This window comes from Lissotriton helveticus, chromosome 4_1 (genome assembly GCF_964261635.1).
Source record: "Lissotriton helveticus chromosome 4_1, aLisHel1.1, whole genome shotgun sequence".
Classification (NCBI taxonomy): domain Eukaryota; kingdom Metazoa; phylum Chordata; class Amphibia; order Caudata; family Salamandridae; genus Lissotriton; species Lissotriton helveticus.
This window is the reverse complement of record NC_136063.1, coordinates 1,361,060,792-1,361,087,065: the sequence shown is the minus strand read 5'-3', so window position 1 is coordinate 1,361,087,065 and position 26,274 is coordinate 1,361,060,792. Positions and strand designations below refer to the sequence as shown.

Genomic DNA, 26,274 nt, shown 5'->3' with positions numbered 1-26,274 from the left:
CGCAGGTCAGCGCCTCAGCCTGAAGGCAAGAGCGCAGAGTATCTCAGCTGGAACCCATCCCCTACCCAGACGAAACCCACAGAACCGGTTCTAAAGAAGCACGCACGCCGCTTCTACAGCCCCTTCCCTCTGCCGCACCCTTCACACAAACTATGTATTTTTGCACGTTTACAAAAGGTGCTGAATTTTCTCAGACCCTAATACAGGAACGACGGACAGCGCTAGTGTAATCAGCACACATATTTGTTTTTTTATTTTAAGGGTATGTATAATATTTTTTTTACGAAGATGTTCCTAACACAAACGGAATTCGATGTATTTTGTTCATCTATTTTGGGTAATCGTACAGATTATTTTTTTAAACTTATTTTGTAAAGCATTATATTTGCCGGTTATTAAGCCAGCATAAGCGAGCGACTCGTGATGTAACAATACTCGACCACAGAGACCTTCACTCTGCATGAAGGAAGTTGGGGCTTGTAGGCCCAAGCAGTGTGGTGTTTATGTGTGGAAGCAGTTTTCAAAACATCTCTTGCTTCACAGAGGCCGTGTTTCCGTGCTTGGGGCGTGTCCCAACTTCCCTTATGGCTTCTGGGAAGGAATGCATGTTATTTATGCCACCTTAATGTTATGGGGCATTTGTACAAACGCGGGCTACTCCAAGGAGTGTCCCGCGCTAAGGAAAAAAGAAAAGAGACCCTGGAAAGAGCACCACCAATAATTCACGCTCCTACCCAGATCCCATTATTGCTGAAACCGCCAGGTCTTAATTTGGCGTCTGAAGCTCAAGAGCTCAGTTTCTTTTCTCAAGGGTAAAGGTAGCGAGTTCAATAGGCTACTCACTACCACCTGGAAGGAGCACCCCCCCTTCCTTACCCTACAGAATTTAGGTATTAACAACAAATGTTGGGTAGATGACCTCAAGATCCTAGCTGGAATGTAAGGAATAATTATTTTTCTGATGTACTGTGCCCCACTGTTGTGGAACGCCTTAAAAGCTAACACCAGATATTTGAACTCAACTCTGTGTTTTACTGATAGCCAGTGAAGTGATCTCAAGTGGCTCGTCATGTGTGTTCTAGGCCCGACCATAGAAATTGCTCTGGCGGCCGAATTCTGGACAACCTGAAGTCGGTTCAATAAGTACTTTGGGATTCCTAAATAAAGCACATTCCTGTAGTCCAGCGTCGACATTATCAAGGCTTGGACCACGGTCTTTCTATGGGCCAGTGGCAGTAATGGGAGGAAATTTCTCATCATTTTTAACAGCCTGAAGCATGTACCAGCCACAGCCTGCACCTGTGACTTCATAGAAAGATCAGAATCTAGCATAACTCCAAGATTTTTAACAGTAGTGACAGGGCTGGAAGGGGCTGGTTGGTCCTGAAGCCACCACTTCCGCCATTCATCATCCAGGCTATGTCCGAAAAACATAATTTTGGTCTTGGCGGAGTTGCAAGATAATTGATTCTGCCAAAACCAGTCAAACACAGTCCTCAGACATAAATATATCTGGCCTTCATTAAACGGCACATCTTTTTCGTAAGTAAACCTTAGACGAATGCCAGGAGATGGGCATCTAAGAAACACAAGCATCAGCAAAGCCAATAGATCTCACCCATGCAAGAGCTATTGGCTTTGCCAATATGTTTTAGCCATGATGTACACCAGCTTGGCTGCTATTCAGCATGGCCACAAGTTAGTGGGGTACAGTAGAGTGGCGTGGATTTGTAGAGTAGAGTGGCACAGAGAGGAATACATTGTTGTAGAGTGGAGTGGCATAGAGTGAAGTGGTGTAGAGTAGAATCGGGTAGTTTGTCGTAGAATAGAGTGGAGTAAAATGGCATGGAGTGACAGAAGCCTCGTTGAGAGGAGAAGAATTGGAGAGTGGCAGAGAGCGGTGTAGAGTACAGTAGAGCTGAGTGGCATAGAGGGGAGTAGACTAGAGTTTAATGGAGTGGAGCATAATAGAGTTATGTATTGTAGTGTCGTAGAGTGGCCTGGAGTGAAGTGGCGTTAAGTAGAGTGGTGTAGAATAGCATAGAGTGCAGGGGCGTAGAGTGCATTGGTCTTAAGTAAAGTGATGCAGAGTGAATGACATAGAGAGGTAGAGTGCAGTTGCTTAGAATAGATTGGTTCAGAGTAGATTGCAGTGGCAGAGTGTAGATTCTTTCAGGGTAGAGTTAAGTGGTGTAGAGTGGAGCGGTGCGAAGTAAAGTGCAGCGGTGTGATGTAGAATTGTACATAGCGCAGGAGTAAAGTGATGCAGAATAGAGTAGAGTGGCTTGCAGTGTAGCGGCAAAGAGTGCATTGGCAGAGACTTCAGTAGAGTGACATAGAGTTGAGTGAAGCAGAGAGGAGTGCAGTGGCATACAGTGCCGTGGCATAGAGTAGAGTGGCGTAGAGTATAGTTGTGCAGAGTAGAATAGAGAGGCATAGAGTGCAGTGATGTAGAGCACAATGATGTGGAGTGGCACAGTGTGCAGTGGCATAGAATGCAGTGGTGCAGAGTAGAGTGGCATTGAGTTTAATAGCGAGAGTGGCAGAGTAGAGTGGCATTGAGTGTAGTGACTGGGAGTGCAGTGGCTGAGAGTGCAGTGGCACAGTGTAGAGTGGTGCAGCTAGCAGTGACCTAGAGTACAGTGGTGCAGAGTAGAGCAGTGGTGGCTCCTCTACTAATGCGCATTTGTTTTGATCGTATTAATATATTTGTTTCCACCACACTTCAGAATTACCACAAACTGTGCTTCATTTGTGCTTTTCAAATTCTGATATATTATGAAATATCTGCACAGTTCATTTACATACATTAAAATGTTGTGTGCTAGATATAAGAGTAACATCATATAACCTTACTCAAGCACACCCCCAGATGCCAGCATGATTGTCACATGAATCCTCTCAAGTTGAAGTCAGAGAAGGAAAAGTAAACACCAAGCTCCCTGGAAGACTGAGCCTGAAACTTGACCTCTGTCTCTGAATCCATAGCAAATGTGACAAGATAAGAACAAGATTTAAAGGCATGTTTATGGAAATCCAGTGCTGGTAAAATAATACATTAAATATTGTTTTGGCATCTGAATGGACAAACTCAAGCTAGACAGCCTAAACAAATAAACACAGCAAATAGAAAGCAAGCAAATGTGAGTTACAAACCACAAAAACAATGGTAATCAAAGGGTGGAATGCCATCCCAGGTGTTCGGTTTTAGGACATGCAGTGGGATTAGGGTTCTTTTCCTTCCCATTTTCCCTCCATTGGCCACATACCTGATCGGGTGCACTTACGAGTGTTAAGCTGTCCGGCGGCGGGTATTTAAGTTCCTGCCTTATTGACGACGTGCTTGCTTTCGCTTCCGGTTCTGTTCACCGGAAGGTCTACGCCGGCTGTTCTCCTGGGACGCCCTTGAATTCCTTGGATGTTCCCCTTGCCATGGATTCGTGCCACGGGAATTGGACTCGTTTTTTCCCTTGGACCCGTGCTGGGAAACTCTTTGTGCCCTCTTCTCCCTTCCTTATTTTTGAGTTTTGTCGGGCTTCGCTAGAGAGGGGACTGTATGGGTGAAGTAACGCGGCTGCGTTCCTGTCTACCCTTCATTTCCTGTATTTTTGTAAACTGCTACATATTGTTATGGGCAATTTGGACATTTTCACTGAACAGTTCTAGTCGGCAGTCAATGGACTCTCCTTTTTTATTTAATCCTCGTTTTATATTTTTTGGGCTCATGTTGCCTTTTTCCCCCTTTTTGGTTTATTTTTGAATTGGAGTCGGTGTTGTTTTGGGGGTTCGGGGAGATTGGACAGTTCTCAAATTGAATGCTTTTTTTTCTTGTGGAATTCTTGCACAGCTTCCCTAATATTTGAATAACGAGTTGAAATTGGTCCCACATGGATTCTCTCTCACCATTTGACCATCAGGATGGGGTAAGAGAATAACGCTTGAACCAGCATTGAAGTGCACCTGGTCATGTATGTTTGCTAATTGTGCATTGCACACTGTTACATTATATGTCTTCTTTTCTCTCTTCACTAGGCTGACTGTTCATTTATTCTCATTCCATCACTGGTCGTGCAGAAACAGAGGGAAGTTCTGCCTGATTGTTTGTTTTTTCTTCTCCCTGTTTTCCCCCACCATCTCCCGGTGCCGTTGTTAGCAGTCACCTATGTATATATCTTACGTGTGGCAGCGACTACCCATGGCGTGGGTAGCGAATTGGGATATTCTTCACTCCTGTAGGTTTGGGCATTTAGCAAAGTGGTGACGGAACACCAGGGAAGCTTTCCCAATGTCCCAAAGTTGTCATCAGCAAACCAGACAGCCATGCTGTCTGTTAGACTTCGACCAAAAAATTAACAAAAAGTGCTGCAACAACAGAATTATCTCCAGCGCCATATGAACCTTGTTGAACAGTCTTTGTCCCCATGTTTGTACTCTCAAGATGTCTCAAATGTTTCTAGAGCTTTTAAACTCCTCCACCCAAGATGTAGAATATGAAAATCACATCTTATATAAAGACCTTGTTTTTTTTCCCTACGACACATTGATTGAGTCTTAAATACCTTCTGACGTTAGAGCGGTAACAACTCGAGCATGTGTGCAATTGGGTATTAAAAACGAAGGGTCCCAGAACTAGTGTTAGAGTCTTTTACTATAACACAGCAAGAAGTGTTGATGGGTGTGAAGTTGGGCAGTGGAGGCAGATGGCCTGTGTGTGTTGGTCATTTTGGATAGCTTGGTGTGCAAGGCTGTGTGCATACATACTCTAGTGCTGAGACCGAGACACATTAGTAATGTGGAGTGGTTTATCTAAGGAAATGGTGCATCTGAAGGCAACTGCGCGGGAGGAAAACTGGGGAAGGGCTGCATGTTGAGGGGATCTTGATAGAATGTGTAGAGATTGGGGTACTCTTCATTGGAGATATGCCTATTTCCTGTTGGTAGGAAGTCTCTTACAGAGGTACAGCATGGTGGAACTAGGAGCTGCGTCTGGAGGTGGTCCGAAGACAGGATTTCAGGGGTGACACTTCTTGTTGTTGAGGTATCTATTTTTATGAGTTTGCATCTTACAGTGGTACAATGCAGTGGTACCAGGGGGCTGTGTGTGGAGATGGTATGGAGACAGACTATGAAGCCTGCCTAGTTTGCGAGGTACCCATTCCTACGTTGGAAGGGAGTCTCTTAAAAATGTAGAATAGGGTGGTACTTAAGGCTGTGGAGGTGGTCTAGAGAGGGCGTGGGAACACTTCTACCTGATGAGATCTTTTACCTATGTTGGTAATGAACCCCTTAGAGACATAGAGTGAGGTGATGAGGGTCACTTAGTGATGTAGGTCATGGGTATGGCAAGGGGTTGGGTGTGGGGGTGTTCTGTGTGTACGAGGGGTCACGGAGAACTCCTACCTACGTGTGACATTGACACAGTGACGTTGCCTGCCTTGGGCTCATTTTAAATGATCAGATCAGTGGTGTTCCTACAGGTAGCATTGAAGACCTTTTCCTTAAAAGTACAGCCCCCTCAGGCCACCAGCACAATCCACAATGCGACAACGCCCTCCTCTCCTTTCCCTGGGTGATATGGCCAGGCAGTGGCCTCCGGCACATAAAACTCCTTGTCTGCAGCGCAGCCCTCCAGGGCCTCGGGGGCACCCCACAATGGTCCTCGTGAAATACTGGAGCCTGACCAGGCTTGAGTGAAGGGAAGCAGCAAGCAGAGTACAAGGTAGCCAATCGTGGGAGGAAAAATGTGTTTAGCTCTGACATGCATGCACCTATTAGCCAGTTGTAAAATAAAACCGCACAAGCTGTAGTACACAAACACACCATGCTCTCTGTAGTAAAACGTTTTGGGGCATATTAGCAAGAACCTCATTAAAATTATCGTTGTTTTAGCGGCAGGAAACTGCCGCTAAAACGGCGATAATGGGCTTGCTAATATTCATTAGAGAATTCCAATAGAAGCCCAGGTTAGATGTCCTGCACATCTAACCCGGGCTTCTATTGGAATTCTATAACACATATTAGCAAGCCCAATATCGCCGTTTTAGCAGCAGTTTCCTGCCTCTAAAACGGCGATAATTTTAATGAGGTTCTTGCTAATATGCCCCTTGATTTGTCCAATCTTCGCAGCTCTGAACTGTATTTTTAAGTGGCTGTTGCCAGCTATACATTACATATTTGAAGAAACAGATAAAAAAAGACAGGTGAGTTAAATGTATTGAATGTAACATTAAAGGAAACTAAACAGAGACATCTACATGGAGAATGAGATAGAAATGAAAGTGTAAAATACGTGTGAAAGGAACATGAGAGCAATTAACTTGAAACTACTAAAGAATGAGGGACTGAAATTGGGTAACTCACTTAAGCAGCAATAACATACTTGACATATTGGTAATACTTAAAAAGACTACTATTAGCCAAATAAAGGAAGTGGGCACAGAATGCGACTACTTAGTACAATTGCTATGTCCCTTGGAAACAAGCCTGAGACATGCTTGCATTGCCAGTAGCCCAAAACAAAACCAACACCACATACAGCAAATAAGTTGTTAAAAAATATACACTGGACGGATGGAAGAGATCAAAACCAGTCGAGCACAACAGGTGCAGGTAAAAACATGCACATTCAGCTTTAAAGTACAAATTAAAACAAGCTGGGGCCATGCAGACAAAAAGTAAGGTGCACGGTTTCCCGAAGCAGCCACCGTGCTGAAAGATAAAGCACGGTGGATGTGAAGCAGGTGTTGCGCTGATCAGGAAAAATGAAAACGCTTGTGTGAAGTGCTCTTTCAGAATTAATAAAATAGTTTCTGAGCCAGTAACTAAAATAGGACAAGTAGACTGCTACAAGTAATGCTACTCTGTGGCAGTGAATATTTGATGAAAAGGAGGGACAAATAGGAAAGTTTAACCACTTGGAAGCATGAATTTTTAAAGGACACTGAAATAAACAAATGAAAAGCAATGGGCGGGATGCAAGCCCTCAAAATACTTATAACATGCCTTTAAGAGACTCAACCTAAAAAATCATTTCTTTCATGGGTGAAAGCTAAAGGATTTTTTTGCTTGTTTCACTACCTTTCATGTGTGAAAGTAATGGGTTTTATGATGGGCCAGCTCTGCTAACTTCCAGAGATTAGGATGCTTGTTTCCGGTCCAGGGAAGACTTGGCCTGGTAGTTCGGGCTGGACTGTTCCCATGAGGAACAGGGAAATGTTGGGATCGTTTTTTGATAACATGCATTATTGGCCTAATATATTGAATATAATCTCGTGATTATGATAATCAGGTATTTAGAGTTCATTATGGTCACTTATAGACCGACGATTCACTTTTTCTTTATTTGCCCTATTGGTATAGCCAGAGCCATTTTGTTTTGTTTCTCTATGTGCAAACGCTGTTTCCCAGAAATCACGTGATTATGCCTTCTGCTCGAAACCACGGTGGCAGCCAAAACTGCCTACGATAGTTGTTAGCTGGTAGCTCAAGGAAAACTCAAGGTCACACCTGCCCTTCTTGTGGGATGCGCACATTCTAGCAGAGCCCGTTCCTGTACTCCCCGGGCTCCAGATAGACAGGGAGGCACCTTACTGACCTGCCCCCGGAATAGCTTAGGCCTAGGCTACTAGCAAATCAATTGTGCCTTATATGGGTATTCCTCTTGGCTTACTGACAAGTTGTGTTTTTCCTTGTAGGGTGTCATCTTGAACACATGAAACGTATATATGCTTTGTATTTTGAACATGTAATCAGTCTCCTCTGTGCACCTCCGAGGGTCGTGTAGACTGAGGCTCCCCTGTCAGGGCTTGCATTTACAGAATAAATGATTGAACCTTCTCCATTGCCGGCTGAATTATTATAATGTGTATTGGTATATGGGCTATTGGTAAGTATAGCCTGATAGATTTATTTTGAATCCTTCAGTTGGCGACTCCGCGATAGGGTCGTCCCCTCCTGTAAACAGGGGTAACGGGACAAGGAGGAGTTGTGGCCGAGTGGGTGGACAGAAAGAGGATCCTGATTTGAGACACCCGTTTGTGGTATGAAAACAAGCCGTTCCACTCTCGAACCCAGTATCCCTCTGTTAGACCTGTCTGCTTCTGGGAAGACTCTAACCATCATGATTTATTTTTGTCCCCCTTAGCCTCCCAGAGTTTCTATTTTTATTTTTACATATGTCCATCAGGAATTTTTTAATGCTGTCAGGGGGCTAGGTGTTCCTTGGCGATGACGCCATTTTTCCCTCATAACCTGTGAGGCCTAGTCAGCCCCCTTGAAAATCTAGGAATCTCCAGAAACCTAAGATGGTGTCCACCAACTGCCATAACAGACACAACTGGAGGACAGGTCCATAGGATAACATTAGGGAACTTTCTGGAATTGACTAGAGACTTCTGCAGGTCTCAGGCCACCCTATATAAGGCCAGTGACCAGCAGCCATTTTGTGCTGACCCCAGAGTAGAGGAGTGAGGCAGTGGTGAGAGGAGGTGGACACACTGAGAGCAGCTAGTTTGTCTCTAAGGCTGACAGTTACTTCAGAGGATTGTTCCCCCTTCAGCCCTTGACCGATCCCTCTCTCCAGACAACAACTACTGATAAAGAAATCGAGCTATTTGAGAAGAAAGACCCTTCTAAGACTTGCCCCCATTGATCCCTAGTGGAACGCTCTGCTAGGAGACCTAACTTTCCTGGATAAGACTTCCACCTACCAGCGCTGAGTAGGGAGTGGATTCCAGTCAGGTGTGGACTCTGTGGTGCTCCTGAGGCTTGGTGGAGGAGGCAGGCGGCAGCGGAGCCTGTTGGGACCCTGAAGATAGAGTGTCCCGCTCTGTGCAGCGTTTTTCCTTGGAGCCAAGTGAGGGGAGGATCAGTGGCCAAAAGAGTGGTGACAGCGCGGCGCCAAGCGGGAACACTGGTCCCTCGCACCCGCGCTGCCTTAATCGGTCTCTGTGAGGCGAAGTGAGTCGGCCCCTGAAGAGACGCTTCCAGCGTCGGGCTCGCGCATGCCCCGTGAGCTGTGGATGTCCCCGGAAGGAGGGGCAATAAGGTGAGCAGGCCCAGAGCAGTGCGCGTCGCTGAGGAGGCGGGAGCGGAGGCGGAGTCGTCGAGGAGCGCTTCCGCGCATGACCGGAGGTTCAGCGCGACGGTCGGAGTGACTGAAGAGGCGCCGGAAGGATTCCCGGAGCGCCGTGTCAGTTACCTCGATCCCCCCACGCTCGAGCGCTAGCTGAAGGAGCCAGCGCGAGCGAGGGAAAAGAAGGCCCAGGCGTGTTGCTCCGTTTTGCCTTCCCCGCTCGAGTGTCAAAGTGTGAAGCAGACACGAGCAGGGAGGGGAGAGTTGGGGACCCCAATCGATTCAACGCCAGACCCCCCAGTCCGGCAGGCGCCCTGAGGCAACAGTGACGCGTGGGGACTGGGACATCATCGTCCCCACGCTAAAGTAAGGAGCAGGGAAGAGGGGCCACTAAAGAGTCTGATAGCTGGGAACTGCTAGTGAAAATCCTAAGTTGTGAATAGAAGAAATAATAGTTCATGGTAGAAACCAGGGTTGATCAAAGCTGGGAGTTAGCTTGATACACCAGAGTAATTATAGAATTGGTTACCGGGTAGTGATACTAGGGTCTTGAAAATTACTACTGAAGCAGGCCAATAACCCTGAAGAGCACTCTGAAACTGTTAGGAAATGTACATGCCAGTTAGGTGATGTAAGTGTGTAACCCTGCATAGTGTAAATCTAACAGGTTTCTTGTAATTTCAAAAGAGTGTCACTTCCTCATTACTGAACTCTTGCCAAGTGAATGTGTTTTACTGCCCTTTTTCCACAGCAGGAAGAGTGAAAAGTAATTTCTCAAAGCAAAAGTGTAATGTTTACTCCTGAAAGAAATTGATGTTGTATCCTGTATGATTTGAATCTAAAGAGACATATTATTTTTATAAAAGGTAACGGTATTTTTCCAAACAGTGGTGTTGTGTCTTTATTTTAGTGGTTCAACACTGAGTTACTGTGAGTGAGACTTGTAAGTACTTAGCCAACGCCTTGAGTTAGCTGTAGACCACTACTGTGCCAAGCTACCATATGTAGGCTTGGGTAATCTAGGTCCAACATAATTGGTGTTTCAGCGGTGGGATCACGGATTTGTACTTACACTCACTTATTAGTAACGCAGTGCCAACCACAAGACCTCACCTGGAGTTTTCTCCCTGCGGCCCTCCTAATTTACATTTTTGATTTTTCTAAATTTACTTCTGGTGGTGGGTGGAGGTTAACCTCAGGTCACTTCGTGGTTTTCTCCTGTGAGTAATTTTATACCATGGCAAAGCTGGAGGTGAATCTTAAAGAGCTGGAAGCCAATACTGTGGCCCAACTCAGGGATTGGTGTCAGCAGAACGGGGTATTTTTTAATAAAGGTGCCAAGAAAGGAGAGTTGCTGACAAGCATAAGGGCATGGTTAGAAGCTCGTCTAAGGGAGGAACCAGAAACGGAAGTGGGTGATGGGGACACTGTTACTGAGGCTGTATTGCTGAACCAAATGGGGAGAGGGAATCTTCTGACAGGTCCCAGGATACCTTCAAGGGCAAGCAGCAGCGTTTCAGACAGGGGCTTAACCGAAGCCGAGCTGGAAGATAGGAGGGAGGAGAGGAGGTTGAAAATAGAACTAGCCAGGATGGACATGGAAAGGGAGGATAGGAGGTTGGCGCATGAGCGAACTATCAAAGAGATGGATTTACAAGCCCTAAACCGAGGATCCCCCAAATCAGAGAATGGTGGCAGCGATATCCAGACCAACACCAGGGAACCTAGACCGTACCTACCAAAAGATATTATGGCTTGTTATGTACCCAGTGACGACATTGCTAAGTGGCTAGCCGCCTACGAGGTCTCGCTAAGGGCCCATGGGATTCTGGAAGTCCACTGGGGAGGTGGGTTATACAAATACATGCCCCCCACTGGCAGGGATACTTTGTTGGCTCTTGACCAGAGTGAACAGACCTACTATCCGGCTATGAAATCAGCGCTGCTCAAGAAGTTTGGGTTGACCCCTGAGAAATATAGGCAAAAGTTCCGGGGCAGCTACAAGCTGGGCACGCAAAACTGGGTAGATTTCTTGGACTACTCCAGGAAGGCCCTGGAGGGTTGGGAAGAGGCAGCGAAGTAGGAGACTATGAGGGACTATATGACCTCATACTCAAGGAACACCTACTCGAGAAGTGTCTTCCCGAACTAAGACAGCATCTGGTGGACAGCAAGCTGACCAGCCCCAGGAAGCTTGCTGAGGAGGCGGACATCTGGGTTAGTACCCGGGTGTCGACTAAGGGGACTGGAGGGAATTCCCAGAAGCAAGGACAGGGCGCCCCCCAGAGGAAAGAGGGAGGGGAAACTAAGAGGGAGTTCTCAAAAGGGCCACAAAATACTTCGCAAGGAAGGGGCAGAGGATTCATCCCCAAGAGTAACCCCCCTCGCAACCCTACCCCTGGCCAAAGCCAGCAGCCAAGGGTTGTTCATTGTTTTGAGTGTGGTGGTGTGGGACACTATAAAGGAGATGTGAGATGCCCAAAAAGACCACCCCCTCCCACTGGAGGAAAAGCCCCGGGAATCACTAGTGTAGTGCTCGGGGAGGAGATGCCTTTGGTTAATGGAGGGGAGCGGGCGGGTGTCACCTTAGTGTCCCTGGGAGATAAGGAGATGGTTCCCAAGACCCAGCTGCCCTCTAATACTACTAAGTATGAGCAGTGGGTCACCATCAATGGCCGTAGAGGGGAGGCTCTGAGAGACACAGGAGCCAGCATGACTATGGTAAGGAGTCAGCTGGTGTCTCCAGAGCAGGTCATCCCAGATGTACTCCATCCCGCCGTAATGGCTGACGGCAGATTGGGCCACTACCCTGTGGCTGAGGTTCCCTTTGAGTGGGGAGGGGTTGCAGGTCCACTTCGAGTTGCCGTAAGCCCTGCCGTGCCTGTTGACTGCCTGTTAGGGAATGATATGGAGCACAATGCTTGGAGGAGGGTGGAGTACCAGACTCACTCTGAGATGCTGGGACCCCCTGACTGGACTTGTGTCAGCACAAGGTCCGCGACTGCCCGAAGGGGGAGTTCACTGACGCTGGAGCCTGGAACAATGGCCCAGCCGGCTGCCAGAGAGGAGAAGGACAGGAGGCCGGAGGACCCTGCCTCGACATCTCCACCTCGTGAGACAGCTGGACCACCTGCGGAGGTGGATCTGGAGTCCACCGGGGAGAATGTTGCTTCCCTGGAAAACCTACCCATCCCAACTGAATGGCATGTGGAGGGAGGTCCTTCCCGGGAAGAGTTCTGCAAAGCTCAGAAAGAGTGTCCTACTCTCGAGGGGCTGCGGCAACAGGCCAACGCCCAGGCAGCGGGAAACATTGAAGGGAGCTACCGGATTTACTGGGAGGATGGACTCCTCTACAGTGAGCCCAAGACACCTGGCCACGGTTCAGCCAGAGCCTTGGTGGTCCCTCAATGCTTTAGAGCCTTTCTACTGGAACTGGCTCATGAGATACCATTGGCAGGACATCTAGGACAGGACAAGACCTTTGCCCGGCTTGTCCCCCACTTCTACTGGCCTCGAATGAAAGTGGCGTCGGATACATATTGTCGGACGTGTGTGTCTTGCCAAGCCAGTGGGAAAACTGGGGTGAAGCTAAAAGCTCCCCTGGAACCACTACCTGTCGTTAGCACCCCCTTTGAGAGGGTGGGCATCGACATTGTAGGGCCATTGGATCCACCAACTTCAGCTGGACACCGGTTCATACTGGTTTTGGTGGATCATGCCACACGGTACCCAGAGGCAATACCTCTGAGGACCATCACTGCACCTGCAGTGGCAAGGGCCCTGATGGGGATCTTCACCAGAGTGGGTTTCCCCAAGGAGGTCGTTTCCGACAGGGGGACTAACTTCCTTTCAGCATACATGCGGGCTATGTGGAAAGAGTGCGGCGTTACCTATCGGTTTACCACTCCCTATCACCCACAAACCAATGGTCTTGTGGAAAGGTTTAACAAAACCTTGAAAGGTATGATCCGGAGTCTACCTGAGAGCCTACGGAGGAAATGGGACATCCTCCTACCCTGTCTCTTGTTTTCCTACAGGGAAGTGCCACAGAAGGGAGTGGGCTTCAGCCCCTTCGAACTTTTGTATGGGCACCCTGTAAGGGGACCTCTCAGCCTGGTGAAAGACGGATGGGAACAGACTCCCAGGAAGCTTCCCCAGGACGTGGTGAGCTACATGCTGGCCTTCCGGAGCCAAATGGCTAAGTTGTGGAAGCAGGCTTCAGACAACTTGGAGGCCAGCCAAGCAGTTATGAAAGAGTGGTATGACCACAACGCTCACCCAGTGGAACTGGAGCCTGGACAGAAAGTGTGGGTAATGGAACCTGGAGAGCTAAATGCCCTCCAGGACCGTTGGACAGGCCCCTTTGAGGTTTTGGAGAAAAAGGGGAAGTCCACCTATTTGGTGGATCTTAAGACCCCGAGGCAGCCCCTCAGGGTGCTGCATGCCAATCGTCTCAAGCCACATCATGAGAGGCCCGAGGTTGTCTTAATGCTGGTAACCGATGGAGCAGAGGAAGAAGAAAGTGAACCTCTCCCTGATCTTCTCTCGTACAAAGAAAAAGATGGGTCAGTGGAGGGAGTGATTTTCTCGCCATCCCTGACTTCTGAACAGCAAAGTGATTGCCGTCAGATCCTGGAACAATTTTCTCCCCTGTTCTCCCTTGTCCCAGGTAGGACCCACCTGTGTACCCATGACGTGGACACAGGAGACAGCCCACCTGTGAAATCTAAAATCTACCGGCTGTCGGACAAGGTGAAGGCCAACATCAAAAGTGAAGTCGCCAAGATGCTGGAGTTGGGGGTGATTGAACCTTCTGGTAGCCCTTGGTCTAGCCCGGTGGTTTTGGTACCAAAAGCTGCCCCACCAGGCACCACACCTGAATTGAGATTCTGTGTGGACTACCGAGGCTTGAATTCAGTAACCAAAACTGATGCACATCCTATCCCACGGGCGGATGAGCTTATTGACCGGCTGGGAGCTGCTCAATACTTAAGTACCTTTGACCTAACTTCAGGGTACTGGCAGATTTCCCTTACCGAGGAGGCGAAGGAAAGGTCAGCCTTCTCTACACCTGAGGGACACTACCAATTTCGTGTGATGCCCTTTGGGCTCAAGAATGCCCCTGCCACTTTTCAGCGGCTGGTGAACAGGGTCCTTTCGGGAATGGAAGCTTTTTCTGCTGCATACCTGGACGACATTGCTGTCTTCAGTAGCAGCTGGGAGGACCATTTGCAGCACCTGCAAGCTGTTCTTCATGCCCTGCAACAGGCTGGCTTGACCATCAAGGCCAGCAAGTGTCAGATCGGACAGGGGTCGGTGGTGTACCTAGGTCACTTGGTGGGCAGAGGGACGGTGCAGCCCCTCCAGGCAAAGATTGAGACCATCATCGCCTGGGAGCCCCCCAAGACTCAAACAGAGGTCCGAGCCTTCCTGGGCCTCACTGGATACTACCGTCGCTTCGTGAAGGGGTATGGCACTATTGTGGCACCCCTCACTGAACTTACTTCCAAGAAGCAACCCCGACGGGTAGTCTGGACGGAGGCTTGCCAGCGAGCCTTCATGACCTTGAAACAAGCATTGTGTTCCACTCCCATTCTCAAGGCCCCTGATTTTGCTAGAGAATTCATTGTCCAAACAGATGCGTCAGAACATGGCATTGGGGCAGTGTTATCGCAGCTAAATGATGAGGGCTTGGATCAACCCGTGGTCTTCCTGTCCAGGAGACTACTCCCCAGGGAAAGGAGGTGGAGTACAATTGAGAGAGAAGCCTTTGCGGTGGTTTGGGCTCTGAAGAAGCTGCGACCATACCTGTTTGGTTCGCACTTCCTAGTTCAGACTGACCATCGCCCCCTTCGTTGGCTGATGCAAATGAAGGGGGAGAATCCCAAGTTACTAAGGTGGTCCATCTCCCTACAGGGAATGGACTTTAGGGTGGAACACCGACCTGGGGCGGACCATGCCAACGCAGACGGTCTATCCAGGTATTTCCGCCTTAGTGATGAGGACTCCCAAGGGGTTGGGTAGTTCTCCCCACTTTCAGCTGGGGGGGACGCGTGTTAGACCTGTCTGCTTCTGGGAAGACTCTAACCATCATGATTTATTTTTGTCCCCCTTAGCCTCCCAGAGTTTCTATTTTTATTTTTACATATGTCCATCAGGAATTTTTTAATGCTGTCAGGGGGCTAGGTGTTCCTTGGCGATGACGCCATTTTTCCCTCATAACCTGTGAGGCCTAGTCAGCCCCCTTGAAAATCTAGGAATCTCCAGAAACCTAAGATGGTGTCCACCAACTGCCATAACGGACACAACTGGAGGACAGGTCCATAGGATAACATTAGGGAACTTTCTGGAATTGACTAGAGACTTCTGCAGGTCTCAGGCCACCCTATATAAGGCCAGTGACCAGCAGCCATTTTGTGCTGACCCCAGAGTAGAGGAGTGAGGCAGTGGTGAGAGGAGGTGGACACACTGAGAGCAGCTAGTTTGTCTCTGAGGCTGACAGTTACTTCAGAGGATTGTTCCCCCTTCAGCCCTTGACCGATCCCTCTCTCCAGACAACAACTACTGATAAAGAAATCGAGCTATTTGAGAAGAAAGACCCTTCTAAGACTTGCCCCCATTGATCCCTAGTGGAACGCTCTGCTAGGAGACCTAACTTTCCTGGATAAGACTTCCACCTACCAGCGCTGAGTAGGGAGTGGATTCCAGTCAGGTGTGGACTCTGTGGTGCTCCTGAGGCTTGGTGGAGGAGGCAGGCGGCAGCGGAGCCTGTTGGGACCCTGAAGATAGAGCGTCCCGCTCTGTGCAGCGTTTTTCCTTGGAGCCAAGTGAGGGGAGGATCAGTGGCCAAAAGAGTGGTGACAGCGCGGCGCCAAGCGGGAACACTGGTCCCTCGCACCCGCGCTGCCTTAATCGGTCTCTGTGAGGCGAAGTGAGTCGGCCCCTGAAGAGACGCTTCCAGCGTCGGGCTCGCGCATGCCCCGTGAGCTGTGGATGTCCCCGGAAGGAGGGGCAATAAGGTGAGCAGGCCCAGAGCAATGCGCGTCGCTGAGGAGGCGGGAGCGGAGGCGGAGTCGTCGAGGAGCGCTTCCGCGCATGACCGGAGGTTCAGCGCGACGGTCGGAGTGACTGAAGAGGCGCCGGAAGGATTCCCGGAGCGCCGTGTCAGTTACCTCGATCCCCCCACGCTCGAGCGCTAGCTGAAGAAGCCAGCGCGAGCGAGGGAAAAGAAGGCCCAGGCGTGTTGCTCCGTTTTGCCTTCCCCGCTCGAGTGTCAAAGCGTGAAGCAGACACGAGCAGGGAGGGGAGAGTTGGGGACCCCAATCGATTCACCGCCAGACCCCCCAGTCCGGCAGGCGCCCTGAGGCAACAGTGACGCGTGGGGACTGGGACATCATCGTCCCCACGCTAAAGTAAGGAGCAGGGAAGAGGGGCCACTAAAGAGTCTGATAGCTGGGAACTGCTAGTGAAAATCCTAAGTTGTGAATAGAAGAAATAATAGTTCATGGTAGAAACCAGGGTTGATCAAAGCTGGGAGTTAGCTTGATACACCAGAGTAATTATAGAATTGGTTACCGGGTAGTGATACTAGGGTCTTGAAAATTACTACTGAAGCAGGCCAATAACCCTGAAGAGCACTCTGAAACTGTTAGGAAATGTACATGCCAGTTAGGTGATGTAAGTGTGTAACCCTGCATAGTGTAAATCTAACAGGTTTCTTGTAATTTCAAAAGAGTGTCACTTCCTCATTACTGAACTCTTGCCAAGTGAATGTGTTTTACTGCCCTTTTTCCACAGCAGGAAGAGTGAAAAGTAATTTCTCAAAGCAAAAGTGTAATGTTTACTCCTGAAAGAAATTGATGTTGTATCCTGTATGATTTGAATCTAAAGAGACATATTATTTTTATAAAAGGTAACGGTATTTTTCCAAACAGTGGTGTTGTGTCTTTATTTTAGTGGTTCAACACTGAGTTACTGTGAGTGAGACTTGTAAGTACTTAGCCAACGCCTTGAGTTAGCTGTAGACCACTACTGTGCCAAGCTACCATATGTAGGCTTGGGTAATCTAGGTCCAACACCCTCCCAGCTATTGAAGACCCTACGCCGGAGTCCTATGGGCCTAGCCCGAGAGAAGAACAGACTGTGCCTGTCTGTTTAGCTGTCAGCAGTGGAGAACTCGCAATCGACCTGAGTGCACCAGGTGAGTGATATTTGTGATTGAATTGGATAAGGATCACTCAGAGGGAGTGTTTCCCCTTTTTTGAATAACAGTTAACTGTCTTTGTTTGAAGGTGGCCGGAGAAGCCGGACCACGAGGGAATCTGGGGATCTACCGTTGCGGCGAAGGGACTGCCCGAGTAGAGACCCCACGGACTTGTTTGGTGAATAATTGAGGGGACATCTGATGCCTTAGCAGAGTACGGCATTGCTTGCTCGGCCGAATTATCTCCGGGAAAGCCCTGGGAGCAACTGGGTAAGCTAGGGTTCTGGAGGTACGCGCCCAGACGCCCGGCCCAACCAGAACAGGACCATGGGATGTCCTGTGAGAGAGTTCGTGGTTCATCTATCAGGTGTTCCTAGAACAGTCTGACGACTGTTCCCTTTTGATGAAATTTTGTTGGTCTGGAATTCTTGTGAATCGGTTCCCCGAATTTATTTATTTATTTATTTTATTTTATTTATTTTATATTCTTCTATAGCGCAAGAATAAACCCCCGGAGGGGTATCTCCGCGCTTTGCCAGTGAATAAGTTCTCAGATGTTAATTAGGGAGGACAATGGAGCATATAGAGAGAGAGATCAGTTACTGGGAAATAGATATGTTTTCAAGATCTTACGAAAGGTCAGATGATTGGTTAGAGTCCTTATCTCAAAAGGCAGAGAATTCCAGAGCTTTGGTCCCAGGTGGGCCAGGGCTCGCCCCCCTTGTCTGGCCTTTTTTATTCTGGGCACCTGCAGAAGCTGTTGGTTCACTGAGCGCAAAATGCGCCCAGGGGCATAAGGTAGGAAGATGTTGGCCAGATATTTAGGGCCTTTACCTATCACACTCTTGTAAATTGTGCATAGGGTCTTGAAGTGCACTCGTTTCTTTACTGGTAACCAATGAAGTTTGGTTAGCAGGGGAAGGGAGGGAGTCCTGGGAGGGGCGTTGAGGACTATCCTAGCTGCCGTATTTTGGATTACTTGCAGTTTTTTTAACTGCCCTTCATTTGCTCCCAAAAGAAGGCCGTTGCAGTAATCTACTCTGCTGATAATTAATGCCTGCACTAGAGTTTTTCTATGGCAGTCTGGCAGGTAGGGAAACACTCTCCTTAGCATGCCGATGGCTCGAAAACAGGTGCTTGCCACCTGGTTAACGTGGTCCTTGTAGGTAAGTGTTTGATCTATTAACACTCCTAAGTTTCTCACTGTGTTTTTGGGGCTAGGAACGGGGCCTAGTTCCAGGGGCCACCAGTCCGGTGTCCAGTGCGTTATTGCTTGCCCAAACAACATGACCTCCGTTTTTCCTATATTGCATTGGAGGCAATTTGCTGACATCCAAGCAGATATTGCTCTCATTCCCTCTGCGAAAGATTTTTTTATCGCAGGTGTCAGATCTTTAAAGGGGAAGAGGAGTTGGGTGTCGTCAGCGTACGACACTGGTGTAAACCCAAATGATCTTGCTAGGTTGGCTAGGGGAGCCACATACACGTTGAAAAGTGTAGGGCTTAAACAAGAGCCCTGTGGCACTCCCTTATTGAGCTCCCTATGGATGGATTTGTGGGAGCCCAGCCTAACCTCTTGAGAGCGTCCTGACAGAAAGCTTTCCATCCATGCCAATGCCGTACCCTCCAAACCTACGTCTTTTAGTCGCTCAAGAAGCACTTTGTGAGACACCGTATCAAAAGCGGCGGAGAGATCCAACAGCACCAGAATCATGGAATTGCCCCCATCCAGTGCCATTCTGATGTTATTGGTCACTGTTAGGAGGGCAGATTCGGTGCTGTGGTTTGGCCTGTACCCAGATTGAGAATAGTCCAGGCCCTCCGTCGCTTCTAGATGTTGTGACAGATAGGTGTTCACATGCTTCTCAGCTATCTTACTGATGTATGGCAAGAGTGAAATGGGACGCAGGTTGGAAAGGTCGGTCCATGGGGAAGCAGCTTTCTTGCGTATTGGGTTTACTACCGCCCTCTTCCACTCTGCTGGGACTTGTCCTTTCGTAAGAGATGTATTAATGACAACCTGTATAAAGGGGCCCAGGAGAGGGAGCAGGGGAGGAACCATCTTAGCTGGGAGAAGGTCATTTGGAGACCCTGATTTGATGTGGGTGATGAGATGAGAGAGATCTGCACTTTCAATAAAGGGGAAGTGTGATATAAAACTTCCACTGTCTTTATCTTTGGGCGGGTCTAGAGGTATAGTCCTGCTAGCTACATTCGTACTGTTATTGGCAGCCACTATTTTCTCGTATATAATATCAATTTTACTCTCAAAGAAGGACGATATATCGTCACATAAAGTCTGTGAGAACTCCTCTGAGCTTTCACATGCGGCAGGGTTTACAAAGTTTTGGAGAATTTTGAAAAGCTCCTTGGGACAGTTTGTGGCTTCTTCTAATTGTTGCAGAAGACGATTTTTCCTAGCCTGTCTGATGTTTTTATAGTACTGGGATTGAACATGATGAAAGACCGCTCTTGTTTCCTCGGTCTTATGTTTCCTCCATTTTTTTTCGGCTTGCCTACATTTTTGTTTTTCCTCCCTTAACTCCTTAGTGTACCAACTTTCTTGTTTGGAGGCAGGGTGTTCTTTATATAGTTTTAAGGGGGCCAAGGTGTCGATGGCTTGTTTGATTGAGCCTGTAAGCTTAGCCAATGCTGCATCTACTGTATCTTCTACTGATATGGTGGGTATTACCCACGTTTCCTGTAGATTGCTTAGGGAAATTTTGTGCCATTGACGGCGCCAGGAGGGAAGGGAGGGTCCTTTATTTGTCGGTCTTTTGGGAGTTGAGAGTATAAATTCTAGAAGAAAGTGATCTGTCCATAATATCTCTCTGGCTGGAAAACAGATGACCTTAGGACCATTAGAGAGAACAAGGTCTAATGTGTGGCCACCATTATGCGTGGGTCCAGTGTTTTTGATCTCTAGACCTACGTTTAGCAAATCAGTAGTTAGGGTATGAGATTCAGGTAAATTTGGTAAGTCTACATGAATGTTGAAGTCTCCAAGAAGAATGAAGTCTTCATTTGATTTAAGTTGGGGGGCTAATAGTTCTTGGAGAAGGAGAGAAAAATCAGGGTTTGGTCCTGGTGGGCGGTAAACAAGGGCTCCTTTCCAAAAAGTGTGGCTAGGAAGAGCAATTTTAAAAAACATAACTTCTAATTGCAGACTTTGATATTGTGAGAGTATAGTGACCTTTAAATCATCCTTATGTATGATTGCTAGGCCACCGCCTGTCTTCCCTTCTCTGTCTAGGTGTTTCAATTTGTATCCGGTTGGGATCCCTATTGTTACAGCTGTGATGGTGTGGGGTTTCATCCAAGTTTCAGTGAGGAAACATATGTCTGGTTGGATAGAGTTAACCAGGTCCCATACCTCATGCTGGTGTTTAGGCAGGGATCTTACATTTAGGAGAAAAGCCTTCAGCCCGGTAACAAGGGCTCCTACCTTGGGCGGGGCGTTGTTACCAAGTAATCGATGATGACATTGGAAACATGAGAATGCTCCCACTACGGTGTGCCATGGTATTTTAGAACTACATGCTGTGTATGGTTTTAAATCTAGTAGAGCCTGAGTAGTATAGGTAATACGATGTGGACACATACCTGAACATAAAAAGATGATGAGGGCAGTGTCCCGAACAGGAGTCGACGGGCTCTGTTCGTATTTGAAGACGTCATTTGCATTGAATAGGTTCTGAGAAGTATTTGCCTTGCACTGTTTTACAGCACTTTACTGTGACAATTGAATGACGAACGTATGAGTGACTGGTGAGAAAGGACGCGTCCGAATGGGTGTGTGTGTGTTGTGATTTTGTATCGATAGAATGAGTAAAACAAAAAGCATAATGTCTTGTTTTAGTAAAATATGTTTTGGGTGCTGCTGTCGGCGAGGTACACGGCTTGAAGAAAGACAGCCGGCCCCTCCTGAGGGCAGCCCCAGTTACGATATGTATGTCAAACATGGTCTAGAACTGATTTTGTTCAATACCCTTTGGAACAAGTATACAAAGAATAATGCGAGTTTACAATGGCCTCTTACGGGGTCTTTTGATGAGCAGAAGATTATTTATATACAGAATAAATTATTTATGAAGAAAAGCTTTAAGTCAATGTTTGATTCCTTGAACCTATGGTTGAAGGAGGCAAAGAGACGACGGATCAGAGAAGAGAAGTTGGGAAGGCTGAAGAGTGGGTAGACGATTACTCAGAAAGCAGTGGCATACGATAAGGGAAAGGTGGAAGAGAACATTGAAAGAATGGATAGACAGTTTCGATTAGAGACAAATAAAAGCTATGTGGCTAGACCAGAGACAGGAGATGAATTAGAAGAATTACTGGAAGCCCGTCCACCTCCCCCTATGCCCCACAAGGCTTGTATCCAGCCGTGCCTGTGTTACGAGCTGACCAGACTAGAGCCGTTCCGGCCGCCAAACCACAGACTGGGGTGGTCGCCACGGCCCCCGCTGGCGGATCGGGACTTGATGCCCAGGTCTCCCCTCCTTCTCTTCGATTAACTACCTCACCTCTAATATCCCTTCGGCCGGACGTGGCTGTCCCTGCTCCCTTGCACCCTGTGTTCATCTCCCCTCCGACTCAGACTACCTCAGATCTCCGGAATACAATTAGTCCAGGTACTACGCCCAAACGACTGATGTCAGACTTGAGTGATCAGCGAGCTTTCACTCGGTCGCTGTTGGGACAGGAGGAGAGGAGAGCTAATATAGTTCAGGCATCCCAGTGGATGCGGAATCCTATTTATACTTTAGAAGATATTTGGAGTACTATGAAGGATTTTGAACCTGTTGCACTGTGGTTCTGAAAATTCTGGACTTGTGTAATCATTCTGGACTCGAGAATAAAAACTTCATCATAACATGACGAATTTAGTATCAAAAGACCGAGAATGACGAGTACACCATGTACAAGCATTTTCAGCATATTCGAGTGACGATTTCACCTCAAAATCGTCAATATCGTTCAGAACCCTCGGCTTCCATTTTAAGTATGGAAGCCATTTTGTAAGTTGCCCTTTACATAGGCTTATAATCCAGCTGAATTTGATTCCACAAGGACACGTACACCTTAATCGACTTTCCTATGACCTGTGCAAGTTGGAACCATTGCCCCAGGCCGAACTCGTTAGGTCAGTTCCCCTCCCAGTGGCCGAACAAGATAGCATCAAGGCTCAACAAGCCATAAAACCATTCCAGCGCACCCACACCTGCCGTATCTTGCTCGCATCTGTCTCTGCTCTTTTTGCTTCACTTGCTTTATGGTGGGGAGGTGCCCGTTTTTATTGGGGGTCCACCGATATCTGATGAAATGTTGGGCCTTGCCGGGTGATTTGTTGTAGGCAGCACGAAGTGAAATATGGACATGTCATCATGACTCTGCTTTTTCTTTGTATTGAAAATATGTCAATGATCTACTGTAAAACCAAGAATGTTTGCCTGAAGCTTAAAAATCTGTATAAGAAGAGAAGCCTGACTTTGTAAATTCGAGCAGTCTCCTGAGAATATACTTCCCGTGTGTTGTACTTCTAGGACACTTGTTACCTTGGTTGCAGCCAATAAAATCGATCCTTGACTTCACCTAGAAGACTCTGAGTTTCTGTGGTCTGAATCAGGAAGGACTCGAGGTCTCTGGGTGTACCCTGACACCGCTGGGTTGCCGGTTCTGTGCCGGTTCTTAAAAACCCAGTACCTCAGTTGGCGCCCAACGTTTGGGGCGATTCCAGCGGTACCAGCCCAGCCAGAGGTTCGTGAGGAGCTTCGTGTGAAAATTCCGGAGGACGGCCAACCACTTCATCGACCCCTGCATGTCGACGTGGTCCGAAGGTCTTTGCTGCGAGGTTCCCCGCTTCCCGATGGCTACGAAGGACTGCTGCCCTGGCTATCGCCCTGATTTGGACCCCTGAAGTTTGGTAGAGCGAAACACTAAGACGAGTCTTCTGGTGACGTCATCGATATTTCAGTTAAGTATAAGTGGAGCGTCTCCCAGTCCTTAGTTGGCTTTGATTTGGAGCTTGCAAGCGCCAAAGCCGAAGGACTTGTGTATTCACGAGAAATATCGTAATCGATAATCCTTTGAAGTTTGGAGCTAGACTAGAGAGCGAAGATGCCTGGTCTTAGACTTGGAAATTTGTTTTGTCTTGGTTGTAATATTAGGGACTCCCGATTGGAGGACTCATGTCCGGTTGCTCCGGTTGGAACTCCAACCTACGAGTTATATGTCAAACACGGAGTAGGGCCCATCACATACAATGAAGTGTGAATCAAATACACCAGAAAAGATGGTGTTTTAAAATGGCCCCAATACGGTAGCTTTGATACCGAAATCCTAGATAACCTCGAAGTTAAACTTTTCAAAAAGAAAGCCCGGCCGGCGATGTTCGACTCTTTTCGCCTATGGCGTAAAGAGGCCAAACAGTAGGAAATTAAATTAGAGAAGAAAAATAAGAGAGAAAGGGGTATTTCAGTAATGCAAGCTGCTATGCAGTTTAAAGACAATGAAGAAGAGCAGATGAGTGAGCAGTTGCACAGGCAACGTAAAATGGCAATAGATAAATGCTATCCAGTTTTGCCGTCTCTTCAGCAAGAGGCAGCAAAAGAGCGTGAAAAAGATCCGTTAATGTCGCATTTATTAAACTCGCCACCCCCCTATGCGCAAAATGCCACGGCACCTCCGCAACCTTTAGTTGTGCAACCTGTGCCTCATGTTCCTCCACCACACCCACCAGCTGTTCTTCAGCTGGCTCCTGTTCCTATGGTGCAGCCTCCTCAAGGCCCACCGATCACATCTGTTTCACCTGTGCTTTCTACGACTTTGCCTAGTACACCTTCTATTTCTCCTGATGCTTCCTCTGCTATTGTCTCTGCCCCAGCCTTATCTTACCCCGTTTTTCCACCCGTTCTTCCTTCAGTTTCACCTTCCGTTCGGCAGAAAATGGCCAACACTGTTACTAACCTTCTCTCACCTCTTTTCGGGTCGCCTACTACGACCCCTAACACAGGACGAAGACAGTTGAGAAGTCGACTGCCTGACTATCAAGAGAGAGATTTATTGAATCGTTTAGCGCGTAAATGGGTTATGGATACTGTAAAGTATGATGTAGAGTCTGTCATGGAAGTCTTCCGTCAATGGGAAGCACTGACGCAGAGATATGTTTTTGAACAAATGTGTGTTTTCCTTTGTGAGGATTTGGAAGACAATGATCTGGAATGCAACCCGCAAGAGTTGTGTCGTGTACGGTTCAAGTTTGGAGAGGGCATGATCGTAGGTCCCGGTGTCGAGAAAGCAGTTGAGATATTGTTATCATATCGGAGTAAGGGGAGCAGTTCTGGGTCACAATCTGAGCCTGGTACATCTAGTAGGAAAAAGGCGCAACAATACCCCATGAGAGAAGTTCCCCCACAATGGAGAGAGGGCGACACAACTGTTGACCCCCCTATTCTGCCACACTTTCAGTGCGTATGGGTACATGTCCCATGGAAGCGAGGTGAAGTTTTAGCCCTCAAACAGACATTACCTGATCCCCGTAAAAATCCTGCAGGGTATTACAAAGAGTTGTCACAAACTGCTGGATCATGTATAATCAATTTAGCCGATATCGACATGTTATTTGGGAATGTTGTTCCACAGCCTTTATGGGGTAAGATTCGTCATACAGATCACGATCAGGAATGAGGTGACTCATGGGCTAATATTGCTGCTGCAGATGCCCGACAAGTTGGTGGTGCTAAAGCTGAGCCTTTAATAGCAGAGCTTCCTGGTAAAATAGTTGATTACATGAAAACGATAATGCCCGCAGTACGTGTAAATTGGGATAAGTTGTCTGCATGTAAGTGGAAGAAAGATGAGACGGTCTCAGATTTCTTCACCAGGTTTGAAGAAACATTTGTCGACCACAGCGGTCAAGATATGACCACAGAAGGTGGTCAGAGATTGTTCGTCGATAAATTTGTGCACAATCTGCTTCCAGAATTGTGTAAAAAGTTAAAGGATTCGGAAAGTACTTGGGCAGTTTCGTCTTCAGCACAGATATTAGCTACAGCACAATATTACGAAAATAGGGACAAAGACGAGAAAGATAGAGCAGAAAAGAAAACTAAGGAGTTGAAAACGAAGGTTTTGTTACAGCAAGCATATCCGCCACGTGGTGGTGGCAGCCAGAATAATGGTGGCCAAAATAACTATCAGAATAATTTTCAGCAGCCTCAACAGTATCAGAGGAACTCGCAAAGAGTCGAGTACACTCAGCCACGTGTCCCTGTAGGCCCCAACCAATGTTCATATTGCAAGGAAGAGGGTCATTTCAAGTATAATTGCCCTATTTTGTTGCAGCGCGCGAATAGTCGTTCAAACACAAGAGGTCGTGGTGTTCAGCAAGCGCCTAGAGGTAGAGGACGTGGAAACGTCCCCCAGAACGCACGTCCCCTTCCACCTCAAAATTCTATGAATAGGTTCGACCAGCAGAACAACACATCTGACAGAACCGCTCAATACTATGTTGATGATTATTATACAGAAGATGAGTATTTGGGAGGTAATGATTGCTAGGACAGCCATAGACAAAGAGAGGGAGTTGTTTCAGTTCCAGTAGATCAGAGTGGACCATACGTTGAGGTGATTACATCAGGTGTGTCAGAACCTTTTCTGTTGGATACTGGTGCTACAAAGAGTTCTATTATGCACTCCAAACTCCCTGGCGCACCTTTGTCTGGCGAAATGAACGTTTCTGTAGGTTTTTCTGGCGCCCCAGTTAGGAATCCGATTTCTGACCCTTTGTCTCTTTCTGTTGGTCCTTGCGAATTCGAAGCACCCCTTATTCTGACAACAGGTTGTGGTGAAAACTTGCTAGGATTGGATTTGTTAAAAAGATTGTATGCGACTTTGTACTGTTCTCCTTCAGGAGTACAACTTACTTTAGGTAAGAAAGTGGTTTCTCCCATGTATCTGTCAAGAGATAAACTTCCAGCAGAATTGTCGCTTCTTCCAG

General features: G+C 47.6%; 1 protein-coding gene across 1 annotated transcript in view; it reads right to left on the bottom strand.

The window, feature by feature from the left end:
• Positions 1–26,274, bottom strand: part of LOC144829109 (pyrimidine-specific ribonucleoside hydrolase RihA-like) — a 585,216-nt gene that overhangs the window by 161,200 nt on the left and 397,742 nt on the right. The gene's annotated exons all lie outside the window — the stretch shown is intronic.